This window comes from Rattus norvegicus, chromosome 19 (genome assembly GCF_021556685.1).
Source record: "Rattus norvegicus strain SHRSP/BbbUtx chromosome 19, alternate assembly SHRSP_T2T, whole genome shotgun sequence".
Classification (NCBI taxonomy): Eukaryota; Metazoa; Chordata; class Mammalia; order Rodentia; family Muridae; genus Rattus; species Rattus norvegicus.
The window spans coordinates 41921772-41943736 of NC_141552.1; positions in this window are offsets into that span (position 1 = coordinate 41921772).

A 21965-nucleotide genomic window follows, 5' to 3' on the forward strand; every position below is an offset into this window, starting at 1 on the left:
CGAAAAGTCTGGGGTGATTCTGATAGGTCTGCCTTTATATGTTACTTGAACGTTTTCCCTTACTGCTTTTAATATTCTTTCTTTATTTTGTGCGTTTGGTGTTTTGACTATTATGTGACGGGAGGTGTTTCTTTTCTGGTCCAATCTATTTGGAGTTCTGTAGGCTTCTTGTATGCTTATGGGTATCTCTTTCTTTAGGTTAGGGAAGTTTTCTTCTATGATTTTGTTGAAGATATTTACTGGTCCTTTGAGCTGGGAGTCTTCACTCTCTTCTGTACCTATTATCCTTAGGTTTGATCTTCTCATTGAGTCCTGGATTTCCTGTATGTTTTGGACCAGTAGCTTTTTCCGCTTTACATTATCTTTGACAGTTGAGTCGATGATTTCTATGGAATCTTCTACTCCTGAGATTCTCTCTTCCATCTCTTGTATTCTGTTGGTGAAGCTTGTATCTACAGCTCCTTGTCTCTTCCTTTGGTTTTCTATATCCAGGGTTGTTTCCATGTGTTCTTTCTTGATTGCTTCTATTTCCATTTTTAATTCCTTCAACTGTTTGATTGTGTTTTCCTGGAATTCTTTCAGGGATTTTTGTGACTCCTCTCTATGGGCTTCTACTTGTTTATTTATGTTTTCCTGGAATTCTTTTAGGAATTTTTGCGATTCCTCTCTGTAGGCTTCTACTTGTTCTCTAAGGGAGTTCTTCACGTCTTTCTAGAAGTCCTCCAGCATCATGATCAAATATGATTTTGAAACTAGATCTTACTTTTCTGGTGTGTTTGGATATTCCGTATTTGCCTTGGTTGGAGAATTGAGCTCCAATGATGCCATGTAATCTTGGTATCTGTTGCTTGGGTTCCTGTGCTTGCGTCTCGCCATCAGATCATCTCTAGTGTTACTTTGTTCTGCTATTTCTGACAGTGGCTAGACTGTCCTAAGCCTGTGTTTCAGGAGTGCTGTAGACCTGTTTTCCTGTTTTCTTTCAGCCAGTTATGGGGACAGAGTGTTCTGCTTCTGGGCGTGTAGTTTTTCCTATCTACAGGTCTTCAGCTGTTCCTGTGGGCCTGTGTCTTGAGTTCACCAGGCAGGTCGCTTGGAGCAGAAATGTTTGTCTTACCTGTGATCCCGAGGCTCAAGTTTGCTCGTGGGGTGTTGCTTACGAGCTCTCCACGGCGGCAGCCACCAGGAAGATCTGTGCTGCCCTTTCCAGGAGCTTCCGTGCACCAGGGTTCCAGATGGCGTTTGGTGTTTTCCTCTGGAATCAGTAATTTGTGCAGACTGAAGTCTCTTCTGGTTTCCCAGGCGTGTCTGCCTCTACAAGGTTTAGCTCTCCCACCCACAGGATTTGGGTGCAGAGAACTGTTTATCTGGTCAGTCCCTTCAGGTTCCGGCAGTGACCTACTGCTCCTGGGCCCTCCTCTGCAGGAACCCATAGGCTGTATACAGTTTCCTCTTGGGCCAGGGATGTGGGCAGGGGTGGGCAGTGTTGGTGGTCTCTTCTTCTCTGCAGTCTCAGGAGTGCCCACCTGACCAGGCGGTGAGGGCTCTCTCCCACAGGGTTTGGGAGCAGAGAGCTGCTGGGGGCAGGGATCCGCTGGTCGATTCCAAATATTTCTAAATCTGTTTTTGTAATTTGGTACTAGGTATTGATGCAAACTGACAGTCTCAGCATTGGGCAACAAAATCAAAGTATCAATCCTGTTCCACATTCTGCAAGATCCAATAGTCAGTCAAGATTTAATTCTTTATGCAGAATTAACATGCAAATGTGCTTTCAATTTTAATAATTGGTAAAAATTATGTGTCCCAAAGAATTGTTTTTAATGCCTTTATGTTGATAGTAAATGTTTGATTTTTATGTTTGTATAATTCATAAAACTATTATATATTTTATATAACTCTATGCCCAGGGTCAGGTATTAATATCTCGGGTCCAAAGGGTTGAAAGCATTATTAGGAAGCTCTGCTCTAGAGACCCACAAAAAGGAAGGTTTCTTTTGCTAACTGCACTTCACACACTCACCAAGGACATAGTTGCTTTCCTCATAAATGAAATTTATACCTGTGTAAAGAGCTAGATTTTTATATTCGAAATTGCATGAAAATACTAATATTCATAAATTTACTTCATGCTCCAATTTTTGAGACAAGGAAATTCCAAAGAATAGCTTTATGAATATAAGCACTAAAATATTAATTAATATTTCTATATTCTTTTAAGTAGCTCTTTATCTTTACTTTAATATGTTTATTAGCAATAAAAACTAAATGTGCAAGTTAAATATTTAACATATAATTTTGATTTAGATATCTACAAAATGTTTATTATCGTATTCTAAATTCAACTGAAAATCAAAATACTTTGAATAGGTAACCATGATTCTAGAGAAAGCATTTCCCATTAATGTTTATAACTTGTAATCATTAATAGGTTCTGAGTCTTTCTCTTTTTTCCTTATGGCTACATAGTCCAGGCTAAATATGTAATCCTCTTGCCTCTGACCCCCCAAGCACTGGAATTATTGTCGTGCACCACTGGACTCCCAACCACATGGTTGCTCACAACCATCTGTCATGATATCTGATGCCCTCTTCTGGTGTGTCTAAAGACAGCTACAATGTATTCATATAAATAAAATATTAAATCTTTTTTTAAAAAGCTTCTTCATAGTAAAGGATACCATCATAAGAGTGACTAGACAAAATAAAAAATAAAAAAAGTCTACACAAACTCTAAAGACAACAATGGATTTAATATCTAGATTCTATAAGGAACAATAAAAGGGCTAATGAATTGAGCCAACAGATCTCAAATGAAGAAACACAAATGGTCAATCAATATTTTTTTTTAAAAATGATCAACATCCTCATCCATCAAAGAAATACAAATCAAAAAACCATTGAAATTCCATCACATCCCCAGTCAGAATATGACTGTCACAGGACAAGAGGGACTCTCACACTGATGATGGAGCTGTAAATTGTGGGCTTAGATTTTACCAAAACCTACATTAATAAGAGTTCTTAAATGCTTTAGCTTCACTTACAGCCCACCAACCAAAGGTAGGAGAGGAAGTTGGTTAAGAAGACAAAGGGGATGTGGATCTGTTTAGAAATAGTTCTTTGGGGAGAGTCTAAGCTTTGTTGTCAGCAGTCCAGTCCACTAGCAAGCCCCCGAACAAGAATCGGTAGCAACAACTTGATCCATAAGAAACCATGAGACTCCTATCAGCATGAGTCTGTGGAAGTGGCAAGAAGCAACCAGAATGCTACCAGAAGTTCTTCGGGGCATTTCTCTCTATGAAGTCCCAACAAAGAAAGATTAGCAAAGAAAGCAAGGTGAGCCAATCAAGGCACATTAATACAACAGTACCCACTGTCTGTTGGATCATGCTTATACTCTTTCCAAACATCACATGTTTGCTCAAGCATCTGCTCCAGCAAACATCACATGCCTTTTCACCAGGCAGCTTCCAAAAAACTAGCATACTATGTGTCTGTTCTCAGTAAAACAACTCTCAGGTGTCTGTTTCAGCAAAATCCTCCCAAAGACAGCTTCCAGGAAAAAAATCACATGATATAATTGAGTCCCCAATGAAACCAGAAATTCTCACTTCATAAACTAGTACAACAACTTGAGGAATATGTTTTGGGCTTCTCAAACTAGAAGCAGAAGCACTACATGGTATAGCTAACCCACTCCTGGCTATATCCCAAAGGGAGCCTGAGTCACCATGTTATAGATACACCTGCACGTCTGTATCTACAGCTGCACTATTCACAGTAGCCAAGATAGAAACTCTGCCTGGATGCCCATTCATAGATGAATGGACAAACAAACTATGGTATATACACAAGAAAATTTTATTTAAACACAGAGAATGAAATTGTATCGTTTGCAAGAAAAATGGATGGAACTGGCTATCATCATGTTAGACAAAATAAGTTCAGAACCCTAACCCTAACCCTAACCTTAACTCTAAGCCTAACCCTCACCCTTTCATGTGTGGAATCTCAAACATAGAACAGGAGAGTGAAATGGAGACATGTGGAAAAAGGAAGGGGTCCCAAGAGAGAACAGACAAAAAATGTGATGAGGATGGGAAAAATAGTTAACATGTGTCATATATAGAATGCATACAATATTATATGCACACATATATGCAGTTGTGTGGATAGATTTATAGATACATAGATGGATACATAGATGATAGATATACAGATATGTAGAAGATAGATACATAGATATGTAGATACATAGATATGTAGATAGATAGATAGATAGATATAGATAGATAGATAGATAGATAGATAGATAGATAGATAGATAGATAGAACAGTTACTCAATATTCTTAATTCCCTAGAACAGAATAATAATAAAAAACAATAATTACAATAATGGCTGACACTCAGCAACTGTCAATAATGCTAACTACTACTGATATAAAGTAACTCTGTTGCATCTCTTGGGATGCTGTTTGGGACAAATTAACTCACACAATGTGAGCATTAATATCTTCACATTACCAGCCAGTAAGCACCACAGATTCCACATCCCTACTTAATATAAATCTAAAGACTGACTTTGGAAGCTTGTCTGTCTCCATTGTGTATAATGCTTTTGTGCTTCTTTAGAAAACGGGTCCCTTTGCTTCTGGTCAAGTCCCATGATGCCTCATCTGCAGTCAGTGAGCTTCCTCTCCACATGGCAGGAACACCTATGTGTCAGCTGTTAGGCCCAAAATTAACCTGCAAGTCCCCCTTGCCCAAGGGTCAGCTAACATCCTGGAATGCTGGACATTGCAGTTCTTGGAATATCACAAAAGCCTCATGGGAAAGTATGGTAGCCTATAGGTTTATCTTTATTAAACCCCTGCAACAGATGGGGGGCCAGTCAGCTGGAAAATTCCAGGAAATAGTCCTGACCAACATCCATCTCTTGGTCAGTATTTAATATTTAATGAAGCTTGCTTTAAATATGGCTGAAATGGTTCAATTGGCTTTTCTCCAACAAATCTCAGGATTAATATCTGGCCTGGATAGTCCAAACCCAACTTTTCAGAGTTCCAAAGTAAGGAAGAGTCTGATGTGTCTTTCGCGGTAAAATCTCTGAAATTCCTTGCAAAGATGGCTACCCTTCACCTAGAATACAGAAAAGCCTATTTATGATCTAAGGTGCCTTTGCACTCAGATTGCAAACAAGGTAATGTCATCGATTGTGAGTGGAGTGTCTTCCAAGCATCCAAGCATCTATTCACACTGATCTGAGTAGGTATTTATTTGTCTCTCTGTTCTACAAGCAAGAGGGACGTTTATTTACCAGGAGAATTCTCTTCACTGTTACTTTTTTAGGGAGCAGGATGCATAGGGGTACATCCTACACCCTCCACAATCTCCTTGTGAAGGTACATGGGGCAGCTAGTGCTTCCCTACAAGCTTCCTCAGCCACACAGAGATTGTGTTGGTTTTACTGCCCCTGCCCAGGGAGGCATCTTTATCCACACAGTCCAGAAGGTTACTGGGATTTATCTCAATAGCACCCACAGAGTATTTCAAACCCTCTGAGAAAGTCACTATCACCCTAGAGCCAGGACAGAATAGCAGGCATGCTTGTTTAACATGTAGCCAAGAAGACTCTTAGTAGCTCTTGTCTTGATCTTGCCTGCCTCCAGTTTAGGATAAACGTTGGGACTCTGTCCTGAATACCTTTGAGCTACAGTCACCAGCTGAAGTCTTGATGGAAGTGTTATGGGGTTTCTCCCTCCTACCACCTCTTTACCTCTAACAGACGAATGAGGGGAGTTTGATATTTGGTCAGATTATCCTGTCCTAGAATACCCCACTCAGGAAAATCCCAGCCAGGGTCTACCTGAGAACATACAGGACAAAAGTCTTTTCCTACAGAAGAAAAAAATAAAAGCTATGAATCAAAACCCATCTTCATAAATGTCATCTGAGAATCAAAAGAAAAAATAATTTTAGCATATATTTTATTTTAGGTTAAAGGATATTTTGCTCAATTCTTCAGCCCCTACATACTAATGCCCTATGTTCTGGGCACTAAGCCAGGTACTAGGGTTCTAGCCAGAGGAACATAGCAGATATGGCAAGCCTCATGTGCTTAGACTCTGTCTAGATCATTGAAGGGAAGAAAGACACCAGTTAGGTTGCCGAGCACATAAATATGGAGTCATAAGTATCAGAAGTGCTGTGGTGGAAGTAGGAAGCTTCTCTGGGGGGCAGATGGCCATCATTGCAGACCTACTCTGGCCATGGGAAGGAAGATTCCATAAGTGAACGATGATATACTGAGAGGGAGAAGAGACACAAATGAAGGAAGGTAGGAACGTGGAAGCCACAGATTGCCTGAAGGAAATCAACTGTGAGTGGAGGTCTGTGTGGTGTCTTCATGCCACACATCTGGTGCTATGGGCATTACAACTGCCCATATGCCTGTTTGTAGGTAGAATATGAGTAGAGCTATCTTGTTTTCAGAATTACCAACAATAAATTTTTCAGTAACTTCAAAGAAAAGTGAGGACCAATGGGCCAAGACGAAGCACCTTAACGTCATATGAAAGGTGGGAAGAACAGTCTCTGCTGTCAGTTTCTCAGGATCTAGGACAGGCTCTCCATGACCTAAGAGGCCATAAGCACATCACTGAGTCCTTTAGACTCTCATTCCTCACATCTGCAAGCTGGACACTTTATCGTGCATTCTCCTGAATGTTCTTCTGATTTCCAAATGGTCTGTATTCCTGCAGTTGATCTCAGTGGTATCTGGAAACCCCAAACTGAAGTGTAACAGTTGTCCGTCCACTTCTGTAGTGTGTCTGAATAAAACAGCTTGATGAGGCAGGATTTGTTCGCCATTTCGTGGGTTGAAAACAGTTTGTTCTTTCAATCGGGCACTTTTAACATAAGGATAAAAATTAAACGTCAGTAAGGTCTTTCTAAAATTAGCCATTTTTGTAAAGTAGAATCATCTTGAAAGTCTGCCAAAAAACAGTGCTGATGGAGATGCAGCTGTAAAGGAAGTAGGAACATCTTGCCATGTCACAATCCAGTGAAGAACTCACTAGACCACAGAATACAGCAACTGAGAAGCCAACCCCAGGCTTGGATAACTAGTTTCTTAATTAAGCCCTCTGTTCAATTCACTTGAAATATACAGTTTATTTTTAAAATAATAGGAAAAACAAAATTCAAAGCAAACATCGGGAAACCCCACTACTTATCCTACCTGCTCATTCTCCAGCTTACAGCATAGGTCACGTCCCACAATCTCAAGGCCATTAAAACTATAATGAAGAACTGTCACTGAGGGTTTTATAGAGTCTGAAGATTGCTCTTCATGCACCAGGCTTTTGTGTTATTTAAACTTTGTTACTGTCATCATGTTTCTAGCTGTTGAGTTTAACCTTTGAATACCACCAACTATGCAGGCCCACAGAGCCTGCTGGCAAACGAAGTTACTGGGCCCAGTGATCCATGGGGCACATCATTCCCCAGAGACGTTTGCATGAAATGAGACCCCTATATTTGTCCACATGTTTTAAGCCAGACATAAACTGCCAAATTTATAAACCACCATCTATGAAATTCAGTTGTATGACTCCTGACAGCAATAAGGAGCATGACTTAAGGGCTATACTACACTGGGTATAGCAGGAAAGGATTAGAATAATCATCAAATCCAAGGACTGCATCATACCTCAAGGTCTTAGGAGTTTGTGCTCCCTCTACGTATCTGAAAATAACCATCAACTGGAGCCCACGGAGACCTCATAAAGGGCTGAATGATGCAGTGGGTTAGGAACTGGCTGCACAAGGGAGACAATCGGACTGTGAATCTCAGGAACTACCAGCGGCTGTATCCCAGAGCTCCTATAGTAATGGGAGCAGACCAGAGAACCCCCATAAGTTCATAGCTCAGCCAGCCTGGTGTACACAGAACTGAACAACAAAGTCACTGTCTCTAACAAATAAGGTGGAGGGCAAGGCTAACAACAGAGGCTGTCGTCCACCTCCACGTATGTGTCATGCACTTAGACCCATGAACACACACGCATCACTTACACACATACAGACACCACGTGCATAGTCAAAGATTTACGTTTTGTTCAAAAGTTAAAGAAAATGACTGGGTTTGGTACTACTGAACCAGAAGCCCAGTGGGGAAATCCTTACGTAAATATCACAGATCCTCACAGGTTGATCCTGCTCAATTCCTCTGCAACTTGAAAGTGGGCCTTAGACTCAGTTGAAGTCTTGATTAATTTAAGTTTCGAAGTCGAGCCTAGTGTTGCCTCCACGGATGAACTGAAATCACAACCTCACAGCAGGGGTTGCAAAACTCATTTTGCCTATCAATTTGGGACTCATAGCTGAAAAACAGAGTCCCCGGGAATATCTGTGAAGATATTTCTTGAAGGTTTGAGCATTTCATTTGTCAGGCAGAATGGAGAGGATGGGCCATCTCCGATGTGCATGAGCATCACCCAACCCGCTGAGGCCCGTGGAAAACAAACAGTGGAAGAGGGAGCATTTGCTTTCTCTCCTCCCGCCCATCAACATTTCCTCTTTTGTCTTTTACCTCCAGACTTGGACCCAGCCATTGGCTATCCTGTCTTTCTATCTTTGGAATGATATACATTGTGGAACGTCTCAGCCTCCATGATCAAGTCACTCAATTCCTCAAAATGAATCTTTTTGTATTGCTTTCTATGTATTCTGTTGGGTCTATTCCTCTGGAGAGCCTTGAATAATCCAGCACCTTTATAAACTGTTGTGTTTGCAAAGTTATTAGCAGTCCTAAAATGGGAATGACAGCCACGCTGCCTTAGGAAGGCCGTGGCTTCATTTACCCCATCTTTGTTTGAGCTAAACCAAAAGAGCCTTAACATGGTCACAAAGATCTTGCTTCCTCTACAGAGGAAAACTTGGTCTAAGAAATGATCTTTCCACTTTTACACACATACAAACTCAATCATGAAGCCAAGGCCTGAGTTTCTGCTACTGATGCACTGGCAGTGACTTGGTGATATTTTTCTACTTTGACCTCTCTTCAGCAATATAGCAGGAAGGGGAAGAAGGAGGAGCATCTAATCAAAACAAGTTGGACCTGTCAGCACCCACGAGACAATTAGTTAAGTAGCTAAACTTTTCAGTGCTGATAAAACCATTAAAAATGTGGTTGAATACAGAGTGACATCAGCATCTTGGACATTATAAAACTCAGCTGTTTGAGAATCTCTTTGAAGAAAATTACGGTGACAAAACACACGACAAAATCAGCTTAAAAGGTGGTGGGAGAGATGGCTCAGTGGCTAAGAGCCCTGGTTGTTCTTCTAGAGGTCCTGGGTTCGATTCCCAGCACCCACATGGTAGCTTACAACCACCTGTAATGGGATCCTCTTCTGGTGTATCAGAAGATAGTGACAATGTACTCACATATATAAAATAAATAAATCTGATTTTTAAGCAGCTTAAGAGAAAGGGGTTTACTTTGGCTCATAGTTTGAGGTGGCTCAGAAGGCTTGGTAGTAAGACTGTGAGGCAGCTGGTCATGGTGTATCAGCAGTCAGGAGAGAGAGAGCAATCAACGCTGGTACTCAGACCACTTTCTTCTTTATATTCGGCCTAGAACTACAGCTGTGGGATGGTATCATGAATGGTTGGAATGAGTCTTCCTTGCTTAGCTCACCCCATAAAAACACCAAGAGGTATGTTACCATGGTGATACTAAATTGATGTCTTGGGCCATTCTAATAACCGTTCTAATCACTCATGTTTCCATTGTTTTTCAGCAAATATGTGCTTATTATTGGTCTGAGCATGTATGCAGCAGTAAGTCAGAACATTCAAAGGCCAAATCCCAGCCCACCTTCCCATCTTCCTTTTGGCAAGGAATAAGAAGGAGACAACTTATAATGGAATAAATATGTATATAATAAAATATCTGGCAAAAAGGAGCCCGTGAGGAAAATGAGTCAGGATATGCAGCTAGAGAATGATTGGACAACTTTTATGGAACATAGCCCCTGGTGCATCCCCATTAGCTGGCATTCATTATGATGATTTACGAACATGTATCATCTTCATTCAAATATAACTTTAACGATGCTGGCAATGCTACTTTCCATATTTATGGGTCTAGCTTTAAAAAGGAAGACTGGTGCCCACAGACTGCTCTGGATGGTGTTTGTGAGTATGGGACCTGCCACTGTGGCTGACTTTCCTAGCCTCACAAGCTGCTCAATACCTCGAAACAAAATGAGCCACCCTTCACAATGCCCTGTGCCACATCTGCCCTAAGGAGTGGTCCCCATAAATCACCAGCTGACAGCAGCCCCTCGGTGGGACTGCTATCCACATTTTCACATAGACTCCTCTGTGGATGCTCTGTCATGGTGTCTCTCATGTCTCGCAGAGGAGCAGCCACTGGGGTCCTGCTGTCGTCCATGCTCAACTTGGATGCTTGTGCAGAGCCATGCGTACAACTTCAGTTCCAACACCGGCTGCTTTCTTTCTTTATTTTCACTTCCCCATATTTTAAGAAATGGGCTTTTTTGCATAAAGTACACAAATCACACTTTCATGCTTACAGTGTGTTGCTTGCTTACTTGCTTGCTTGCTTAGTTGAAACCGTTCTCCCCTCGGCTGCCACCCCATATCACTGGATGTTTGCTTGGGTTCCATAGAGCATGCTGAAAGTAACATACAAGTAAATGTGCTGTTTGGAGCATTTTGTTTGTCTTCTCAGACGCAGACTGCCGTAGTTAATGCTAATTGTCAAGTCAATGGCTCTAGAATCACCTAGTAGACAAGTCTCAGGGGATACCTGTGAAGGGTTAACCGGATTCAGGCTATCCCCTAAGAATAGCTGAAAAAGAGCATCTCCATGAGATTAGTTGACCCCCTGGGATGGGATCAGGAAATGGATAGAATGGAGAGAGTCAGAGGAGCAGAAGCAGGCATCAGTGCCCTCTCCACTGGGCAAGGATAACCATGCAGCATGAACACAGTCCTCTATCCAAGTTAGCCAGGTAGAAGGCTGGCTCTAAATGCCTGGAAGGAAAGTCACAGGCGAACATAGCTATTTCATTGAAAATGTCAGAAATGAGAAGAGGCTGTTATGAGGAAACAATGAAATAATAAATTATGGATTAAGACAGCTGTCTCCCGACCCAGCTCTCCTGAAGCACAACTTTAGAATCTAAGTGCTCTGTGGGACATCAAATCACTTCATCATCAAAAATGTTTGAGATAAGTCTGGGCTAGGTGCGAGGATGTGTATTAACTTCCAGACTTCCTGAAGCCCTCACTTCATCGTGTGAGTGGTGGAAGTACAAGGAAACACTAACGAAAGAATCCCACATCAATTTGAACATGTCCTTTTGCTATGGAAGCTGTTACAAGCTCATCTTATGCAAAATGCTTAGCAATATGTCAAGGGAAGTACTACAGCTAAAATAATTAGTTCCAAATATAGGCGTTACAAATTGCACCTCTGATTCCTTAGATAATGAAATGAACGCACACCATATACAGGATGCATCATGCACTGCTCAGTTGCAAAATCACATAAGAAAGTTTTCAAAATCCCTGGGCAATCGCTGCCTTTCTGTTCATCCTGGCAGGACTCCGAGTACCCAGGAGCCCTTTCTTACACCTGATTAGTCCATTTTTATAATTGGTGATTTAAAATATCCAGTGCTTTAAATGGTTAATCAAATTGTCTTCCTTTAAGGAGTTTCAGATTGATTGCTTTTGAGCATAGAATTTTGTGTCTTCTAGATATGATTATACTAAAACACTATGCACCAAGAAATATGTAGCTAAATTCCTAAAGTTCAAATTCTGTTAACTAAGTGCCCATATTCACAAATAACATTGTTGACATGGAGCAAGAAAGTCAATTTGAGTTTTATTAAAGGAGAAAAACCAGCTCTAACTGACTGTTCACAAGTAGGATACAAAAGTATATGCAATGTGTAGAATGTTTATTTGCTGGCACATGCATGGATATGTATGCATATTTGTATCAGGAATCTCATTTGCCTTTCCCTCTTCATTAAAAGGGGTGGAGGGTCTTAGTGGGATACAATCAAGAAACAACGCTCTTCTGCCCCGGATCCCCAGTCCTTAGGAAGATACAGATACTCTGAGGTCGGAAGTCACATTGCTCCCTCTAGCAAAGATGTAGATATATTTTCACATTCTGAACTATATGGAGCATCCTACCATGTAGCCATGTAGGAGGAAAAGCTTACCAGACTTTAAAATGGATCAACTACAAACGGATGCTAATACTTTCTAAACACAGCCCCAGAACAAAAGGTCAACAAATGATGGTCCTTGGGCCAAATCCAGACGGAAGCAATTTGTATGTAAAATTTCCCTGGAACATAACCATCCCATGCATTTAAATATGGTCAATGGCTGTTTTTATGCTGCAGTGGGTGCTGGCAATGAAGTCTCTTTTATGACCAACGCCGGGCAAAATGTTATCATGTGTCACTTAACTTAAAAAGAGATGTTGGCCAAGACACAAAACAAAAGTGTTTCCAATCAGGAAACTGCTGACTGTCACACCCATCAAAATCTCTCTCCATACCCTCTGTCTCAGAGACTCCTGCTCTTCTGAGATGGATGAAATCTCCAGGATGGCTTCCTGGAGAAACAATCAAATGAAATACATGAAAGACTCCCACATAGAGATGTACAAGGCATCAGTGAGAGAAAATCTTTAAAAGATCAAGAAGAGGAGAGGGAGGGGGAAGAAAGGAAGAGGGAGAAACCGGGTAGAGACAGAGAATGAATATACCCATGAGCTGAAAGACTCAATATTGAAAAATCCATCCCTTTCAAATTGATCTAGGAATAGAGAACCAACCAAAAAACCCTCAAGAAATTTTGGTAGAAATTAACAGGTTGATTCTATACAAACAAACAAAAAAGTTAAGACAATTTTAAAGAACAAATTTGAAGGGTTTGCATTCTACGATATCAAGATATATTACAACCCCAGGTGATGAGGGAAAAAAAGGTTACAGCAAACAGATACATATGCCCGTGAACAGATGCCAGGCAGGGAAGTAAGCACGAATTTGCCTGATGCGTGACCTACAGACAGCACTGAGATGCTTAGTCATGTAAAATAAAAATGAATTTTAAAGGTCTGTGTATTTATTTATATGTCACGTGCATAGTGTTTTACCTGAGTGTACGTGACATGCCCACAGACGCCAGATGCCCTGGAACTGGATTTATGAGCAACCATGTGACTTATAGAAACAGGACCCTGGTTCTCCATAAGTGATCTTAAGCACTGAGTCATCTCTCCAGCGCCTAAAGGTGAACTTTAAGCCCTAACTCACCTAAAAACTTACTCTAAATAGTGTATGAGATTAAATATGAAATGTAAAGTTGTATTTAAAGCTGGGGGTGGGGTGGACTATTGGGGCTACACATAGCTAATGTTTGCTGGAGGATGGAGTGCCATTTCCTTCAGTGGTAAAGCCACAGAGAAGTTGCCCTTGCGCCAATAAGTAGCATCTCACGCACTCTAGGACAAGTAGCACTAATTAAACTCAGCAGCCACACACAGAAAGAAGACCAGAAAGTAGGAGAGGAACTGGAGAAGAAGGATCCAGCTAGAGAAAGAGTGCAGTGAAAGCAAGGAATACAGTGTCAAGATGACTAAATACAAATGTATAAAACTTTCAAACTCTAAGGTATTTTTAGACCACCAAGCCTGTCGGGGCAGCTCCTGCACTAGCCCTATTGTTGGATCATGTCCTCAAGTATTCTCCTCAAGCACAACCCTTACTCTAAGTGTGTGTAAGTGTGTGGGTGTAACCTGACACTACTAACAGATTGTGTATGTAATTAAAGCCTCCAATAAGCTGATTTAGAGTTATTATCAAAAGGGAAGATCCCATGTGAGTCTGACTGAGGTGAGCACCTTCAGAAGAGGAACTGATGGGGACAGCAAGGTGGCTCAACCGAGAAACACCCTTGCCAACAGGCTTGACAGCCGGAGTCCAAGCCTTAGAACTCTCATTGTAGACAGAGAGAATTGATTCCTGAAAGTTATCCTCTGACCTCTACCTGTGCCATGGCATAGGCCTGTGTGCACATACTCACTCACAAATATATACATATACACATACATACATTCATACATACATACATACATACATAAATGTATTTTTAAATTTGTAAATAAATCACAACACATCTGTTCAGTAGGTAACAGTTTTGTTTTGTTTCATTTTTTGTTTTTTGGTTTTTTTTTTTGTTGTTTTTAACAAAATAATTAGCTGGGCATAGTGTCACAAGCCTTTAGTCATAGCACTTGGGATGTAGAAGCAGACTATTCTCTGTGAGTTCAAGGTTACCCTGAACTGCATAGAGAGTTCCAGAATACTCAAGGCTAGATAGAGAGACCCTGTCTCAAAAAAAACTCTAAAAAGTAAAAAATAAAAATCAATATTTTACAAAAGAACTCTTACGCTGCTAGTGTTTGCATAAAACATCACCATTGAAAAATGGTGCTAATGTGGTTATCAATATAAATGCATATGCAAGTTTTCTTGTTGTTAAACTCAGCTTCAAGATGTCAGACAAACAAAAATGAGTATGCACATCGTGTCAAAGTTCATTCTTCAACATTTATATTTGGCTCTGCTCAATAGTCAATTTCTATGAGCAATCCATAAATCATTAATTCCTTCATGGGTAAGTAAATTACATTCATAAACTGTTAAGGATACTATTTGAAAACAAAAACAAGCAAATTATTGTTAATGCGAAGCACAGATCTTTGAAAATAAAAGAATCCAAATGCAATGAATTCGGGCATATGGCTCATCTACAGAAAGTCTGTAACAGTCTAAACTAATACGGAGTTGAAGACGCCGAAAGCTAGCGACTTCAGGGTAGGGTAATGTGGAAGTCTTTAAAAAAAGGCTTTCTGGATGCTTACTAACTGTTACAGTTTGTGGTCTTGTACGTACACAAAACAGTCTCATTTTGAAAATTCATAGAGGAATAAACTTAAGACGTGTGCACTTCCCTGCATGCATGTTAAGCTTTAATAATGCTTCACAAACGTGATAAAATAAATAAATATGTCAGGAAGTTACATGTGGTTGGTTTAGTATGTTTTGAGCAGCAGGATAAACTAATAGATCAATGGAAGAAAATGGGGTCCATTATCAGAAACTCACTCATACTTGATTGATGCTAATAGACTATGACGTAGAGATTGCCCAAGCCCAGGGAAATGGGAGAAATTAGTTTACAGAATCATTCTGTGAAATGTGTAATAGTGAAAGGACCCAGAGAATAAGAGCAGATGGATTCCAGGCAGAAGTGATGGTTGTTCACCCAAGAAAGAACGCTGCTCGGTTTTTGGGAGTATCTTTTTGGAGACTCTGTCAGTGGGAACATTGAACAATAGGAGACATTCATAGGTGCAGGACCACATAACCCACTCTGTTCTCTGGAGGAAAGATCACTTCCATGACAACGAGTCACCATCCTCAAAGAATATACCAACCCAGTGGAACAGAATCAACTTGATTGTCTTAACAATCAAGACAGATTAGAGTAGCAGGATGAAGCCAGCTCTGAGGTGTGACTTAAGCTGCTCCCATTCTGGCTATCTTTTGTTGAAGGATGAATTGTTTCATACTTTATTGCTTAAAGTAAGAATGGCTTTATTATTTCACATGATGCTATGGATGGGGAATGGATATTCAGCCTTCTCTACTGGTGTCACGAAGTTTAAGCTAATACTAGTCAGCTTGTGGAGGGGTTTGCATAGAGGAACTCGAGCCCACTTATGTACATGTCTAGTGCCGTTTGTCTAGTGTCTATGATGACCAAAACTGAGTGGATTCAGACCGTGTGCTGATTGGGTGTTTGTTTGTTTGTTTGTTTGTTTGTTTGTTTGTTTTGTCGACTTGACACAAACTAGAGTCATCTAGGAAAAGGGAACCTCATTTGAAAAAATGCCTCCAGCAGATTAGCCTACGGGCAAGATCTATAGGATATTTTATTGATTATACAGTGATGTATGAGGTCCCAGCCTACTGTGGGGGACACTACCTTAAGTAGGTGGTGCCAGGTTATATAAGGAAGCAGACTGAACTCTCTTGGGGAGCAAGCCAATAAGCAGCATTCTTCCATAGTTTGTGCTTCAGTTCTTGTGCCCAGGTTCCCAGTTTAAGCTACTATCCTGGCTCCCCTAGACGATCTACTGTATCTGTAACCAAATAAACTCTTTCTTTCCAAAATTGGTATAGCCTGTGTTTTATTAACACAATAGAAGCCAAACCAGACATATTGTTACTCAGACAGTCTGCCTGGAGATTCTCAAGAATGGTGGTTTTAGAGTAGCTGGACTGTTACACCAGAGTTCCCCAGCCCCGGTGCTCAAAAAATACTTCATGAAATCCTGACAGAAATTACAATACCCCCTATGGCCCAGCTTCAGAAATCCCAGAACTTCACTATCACCCATACTATTGGTCAAACAAGTCAACTGAATGAGCCTAGAATCAAGGGCAGAAGGGTGAATCTGTCCATTGCTTACAAAGACTAGCAGGGCAGGACAAAAGTGATGGAACCCATCTTCGAGATGTGTCATCAAGCCCATGGCCTACATGTCACAACAAGGCCTCCTTCCTGCTGCATCAATGGTGTACTCAGCACCCCTTGAAGAGTTGCAGGACTCCAAAGAACAATGGTGTCCTTCGGATGGCTGTCAATAACCGGAACTGCTGAGCTGCTGTACAACAAATGCCAGGGATGCCTGAGAGCTAAAGAGAGACTGTGACCCCCACTCTCCTACTAAACACAGGAGGGTGGTTTCAGAAAAAAACAAGTAACAAGAACAAAAAAATATGAAGATACAGATACAGTTAGGAGCAGAGATAGATAGATAGATAGATAGATAGATAGATAGATAGATAGATAGATAGATAGATAGAATAGAAAAGAGAAATTCTTGAATGGCTTGATGAATTCTTTCATTAATTAAGTTAGTCTTAACATAACAATACTTGCATTTGCTCCTCTAGACAGAATGAGCTAGAACAAAGACTAATTTCAGTGGTAAGAAAATAAAATCATAGTTTAACTTCCTAAATCTGTGGGGAATTAAATCCAGACCTGTACGACTGCTTTAAGATGCCGTTCTTAAAAAAAAAAAAAAAAAAAAAAAAGGGCTGGAGAGATGGCTCAGCGGTTAAGAGCACCCGACTGCTCTTCCAGAGGTCATGAGTTCAATTCCCAGCAACCACATGGTGGCTCACAATCATCTGTAAAGAGATCCGATGCCCTCTTCTGGTGTGTCTGAAGACAGCTACAGTGTACTTATATATAATAAATAAAAAAAAAAGATGCCGTTCTTATGGCTTGATTATCTTAATAATTCATATGTTTTCATTCAAGAATGGCTCTCTCCTGAACCTTCAGATGTGCACACCCTCACAGGAGTGAATGAACTTCAGTAATATTTGCTTCAATTCCACAGTCTTGATGACTTTTAAAATCCAATTTGTCTTAGACATAAAATATTTACTATTTTAAACACTTAGTTAATTCCTATTGACTCACTCTTTTCTTACACTCTCCTGAGGCTGTCTAGTCTATCACTCCTGGAGGAGCCCTTAATGTATACCTTCCCTGATTCATTGTTTGTTTCTTGCAAAGCTTTTGTCCTTGAGCAAAGTTATAATATTTCTTCAGAGACAGGTAGGCAAATGTTCACTGATATAAACCACTAGATATAACTAAAATAAGAAAAGGCATTTTGAAGAACAGGTGGAAATACAAAACCAAAAATAGGTCTTCAAGGGGCAAACATGAGGTGACAATTAAAGATTCATTCACAACTAATATGAATAAAATCTAAACAACTCAGGACATACCCATTGCCATCAGACTACTCACGCACTGCAATCGTCCTACCAGGAAATTGTGGCTTGTTCTTCAGTTGTAGAATCCCTTATAGTTCATTTCTTCTATAGAAGACTCATTATAGAGAATGTATCTTAGGTCTCCCAGACACAGGAAAGCTTGTAATTATGCTCAAATTCAAACCTAATAGCTAATCCATTCTCACCACATTCTCTGAAATATCAGGTCCCAGATATATACATATATACCTCTCAATTCAGCATGAATTTTCTTCTAAAGTCTTTATCTCTTAAGTCATCCAGTGTAAATAAATGTTACGGTAACATATCACACTTCATTCTGAATTACTTTGCAGAAACCTCAACCCTGGTTGAAGCCATAGTCGCTTATAGTACTAAAACAGTGACACTGTATGCCTAACACGGGCAAGACCCTATGCCAAGAGAATCCCCTGTATTCCATGTTTGTACGTGACCCTCGTACAGTCTGCCAGCAGTACTTCACAGCAGACTTTATTTCATACCTGGGAAATCAAGGGTCAGAGAGCTTAAATAAATTGTCTGAGCTGCAGTTGTGTATGGTGCTGACTACCGAAAATTTGCCAGCTGGTCACCTCCTTACACTCTTGCTCCCCTCCACTGTATTTTCTACCAAGATCTAGAAGGATCCTTTTAAGGACTGCCCAAGCAGCCCTCTTTCAATTTCTCAACAAATAACTAGCTCACTCAGAATAAATTCTAAATCTCTTGACAGAGAAGAGATTGCAGAGTCTGGACCACTTGTCCGCCACTGCGCGCTTCTTCAGTCTTTCTTCACCCTGGTTTGTCAGCCCTTGGCCCCGGTGCTGAGTGCCACTCAACACCTGCCCTTCCAGGACACCCTTTCTGCATATTTCCTCTTGGCTTGTCTCCTTCTCATTCTCAAATATGTACTCAAATGCTATGTTTCTTATTTTGTTTGTTTGTCTTTTGAGACAAATTCTCACTTGGTGTCTCAGCCTGCCCTTTAACTCAGAGTGACCTCCAATCATGTGATCCTTTTTTCTTAGCCTCCTGGGTACTGGGATTGCAAACATGCACCACTTTCCAGCACTCTCTTCTTAAAGACCTTCCCTTTAAAATTCGTATTTAATATGTATCAGTTTTTCTCTACCACTTGTTACTGCATAACTTTTTAAATAATTATATGTCAATTTATCTTCATCCAAATTAAAGTTCTGAGAAAAATAATTTTAAATATTCTGTTCACTGATGTATCACTAAAAATTACTGGAAATACAGCAAGTCACCAAGATGTTCTACAAACAAATGACGGCATAGGTTATAGGCATTCATTTTAAAAAGGAGGCGCGGCTTTCCACTTATTGCATTATTTTAGTAGGTTTCGTTTTAGTTAGCAAAATTCAGGTCCTCTGCGACTAGCTGTGCATAGCTAATAGCTAATATTTCCATCCTATAAGTCTCCTGGATTTTTACCTTTGTAAGGCACCATGATATCCTTACAAAGATCTAGATATTCTTGTAGATTCAGCCTTACGTTGTAAGATGTACCCTAGCTGGGTGTGGCAACACACAGTTTCTCTGTGCATGTTTAAGTTAAAAGACTTGAACCACAATCTTTACGGGAAGCTTACTCACAAGCACAGTGCTCACTACACAAGCACAAAGACTCAAGTTCAAGCCCCAGCACCCACACCGAAAGCCAGGCACGGTAGTGCTCATTTCTAATCCGAGTGCGGAGGAGGGTGAGGCATAGTACCTGACCAGCTTACCTAACCCATCAGTGAGCTTCGCATTCACTGCCTAGCCAATCACGGAGCTTCCGGTTCACTGCCTAGCCAATCAGTGAGCTTCCGGTTCACTGAGAGATTCTGCCTCTAAGAAGATGGGCAGGGATGGAGGAAGACAAGTTAAGGAAGACTCCTGACATCAAGCTCCACACACTCGCACACATACACACACATGCTCATAATAAAATCTTATTATGATAACACAGTGGAAAACTCTAGGAAGCCAGCAACAGAAAAACAAATAAGCAATACGTGATAGGTCCATATAAAGTATTATCACTAGGTGCTACAAAGGATTCCTGTATACACAATGATTGGATAGATTGCAAATTATTATAATCATTGTTTTAAAGCCAGGCACAAAAGAATGCACATATCACTAGTATATTTATATGATGTTCTAGAAAAGGTTAATGTATACTGTGGAAAATATTCTTCCACCGGCATAGATGGCCCCAGACTCCTACATACTCTTTTACTTCATGACATAGGTTGGCTTACAAGTGTCTGCTAAGTCAAAAATCCAGGGATGACTGTTAAGATTTGTGCAATGTGTGTGTGTAATATATATTATATATTGATATAATATATTGATTTTCATTTAAAAGAAAAACAGTAGCTCAATATTGAATTCCAGCTAATGATGTGTGTACACTGAAATTTATAAGGGAAATTGGACAGGCTTCTCAAACTTACATTGACTATAGAAGAGATAACTGGATTAAAGGGACATGAGGTGGCATCTATGGGTGCTATAAATGACAGAACTGCAGAGGGTGGGTTGCTTTCAACATAAAATTCTAACAGCTTTGCCCTATATTTTTTTAACCCATCATCTTTTACCCATTCTCCCTCCTGAGCCCTTCTGGACCGGGGCCCTCACTGTAGTTCTGCCTGCTCAGATGAGTGGCTCTGAAAGGAAACCTCAAAGTCATGGCAACTTGGGGTTTGGAGATCAAGTAGCTTCTTCCCATGGCATATATGAAGGTTGGACTGGCATCTGAGTCATAGAATCCCTGGCATCCATGTTTGAGAAAGAAGAAGATAATTTCTCTCCCAGAGGAGTAGGGTATAAGTCTTTCAACCTGACAGAGACCAGACCCGTTCTCACAGCGTTTTAAGTAAACTCATACACATGCATTATGTAGGGCTAAAAGGGAGGATTATTTCTGCCCTATTACAAATTTATGTCATAATATGTAATATGTAATATGTTGTATATAGGGATAAGAAGAAGGATTATTTCTACCCTATTACAACTTTATCTTTTTGTTCTTCTTGTAAAAATAATTCACTGAAGTTTATTGCGAGGATCCTTATAAAAGCAATGAAATAGTGTAAAATGGTCATAAAAACCAATCACTTATTTTATACAAAATAGAGTAATAAAATCGCCTTTTGTGAGGTGTCAAATGCAAAGAAATTTATCCCTTCAGAAAAGCCAACGCTGCTGACCACAAGCATGTAATCTCCTCAACTTCTTGTGCCCTTGCAGAGTGAGAGGACCCTTCAGTATTCCCAGCTTACAATGGCTACTGCATGCTCTCTATACTTAGAGAAGTCCACAGCATGAATTGTCTTAATGGAGTGATTATTTTTAATTCTTTTATTCAACTCCCTACCCCCACCCCTCTCTCTCTCTCTCTCCCTCTCTCTCTCTCTCTCCCTCTCTCTCTCTCTCTCTCTCTCTCTCTTCCTCTCTCTCTCTCTCTCTCTCACACACACACACACACCAGCACAAAACAAATCATTTTTCATATTTTATTGAAGACGTGGCCACTGGTTGGTTTCCCCTGCTCCTGTGAATGGCTGCACACCCATGCACATAGAGAGAACCTGGATTCCTTCTTCATGTTTTCACTAGTAGTGTATTCATTAAAAGAACCCACAAATTAGCAACTATGAGATGCCTTCCTGACCCAAATCTTTCTGCTCTACCTGTGACAGTACATGCTTTTTGGTTTCCATTTCTATTCTGATCTTTCCTCTACAGAAGTGAGAGAATTAAAGTCAGACAGACTCCCTGGTAGGCAGACAGATAGGAAAGGGGCCATAGCTGTGTAATAAAGATAGTGAACTTCCAAGATAGCCAGTGTGGTGGTTTGAATGTGCTTGGCCCATTGAGACGTGGCACTATTAGGAGATACTACAGCCTTTTTAGAGTAGGTGTGGCCTTGTTGGGAGAAGTGTATTACTCTGTAGGTGGGTTTCAAGGTCCCCTAGTGCTCAAACTCTGCCAAGTTC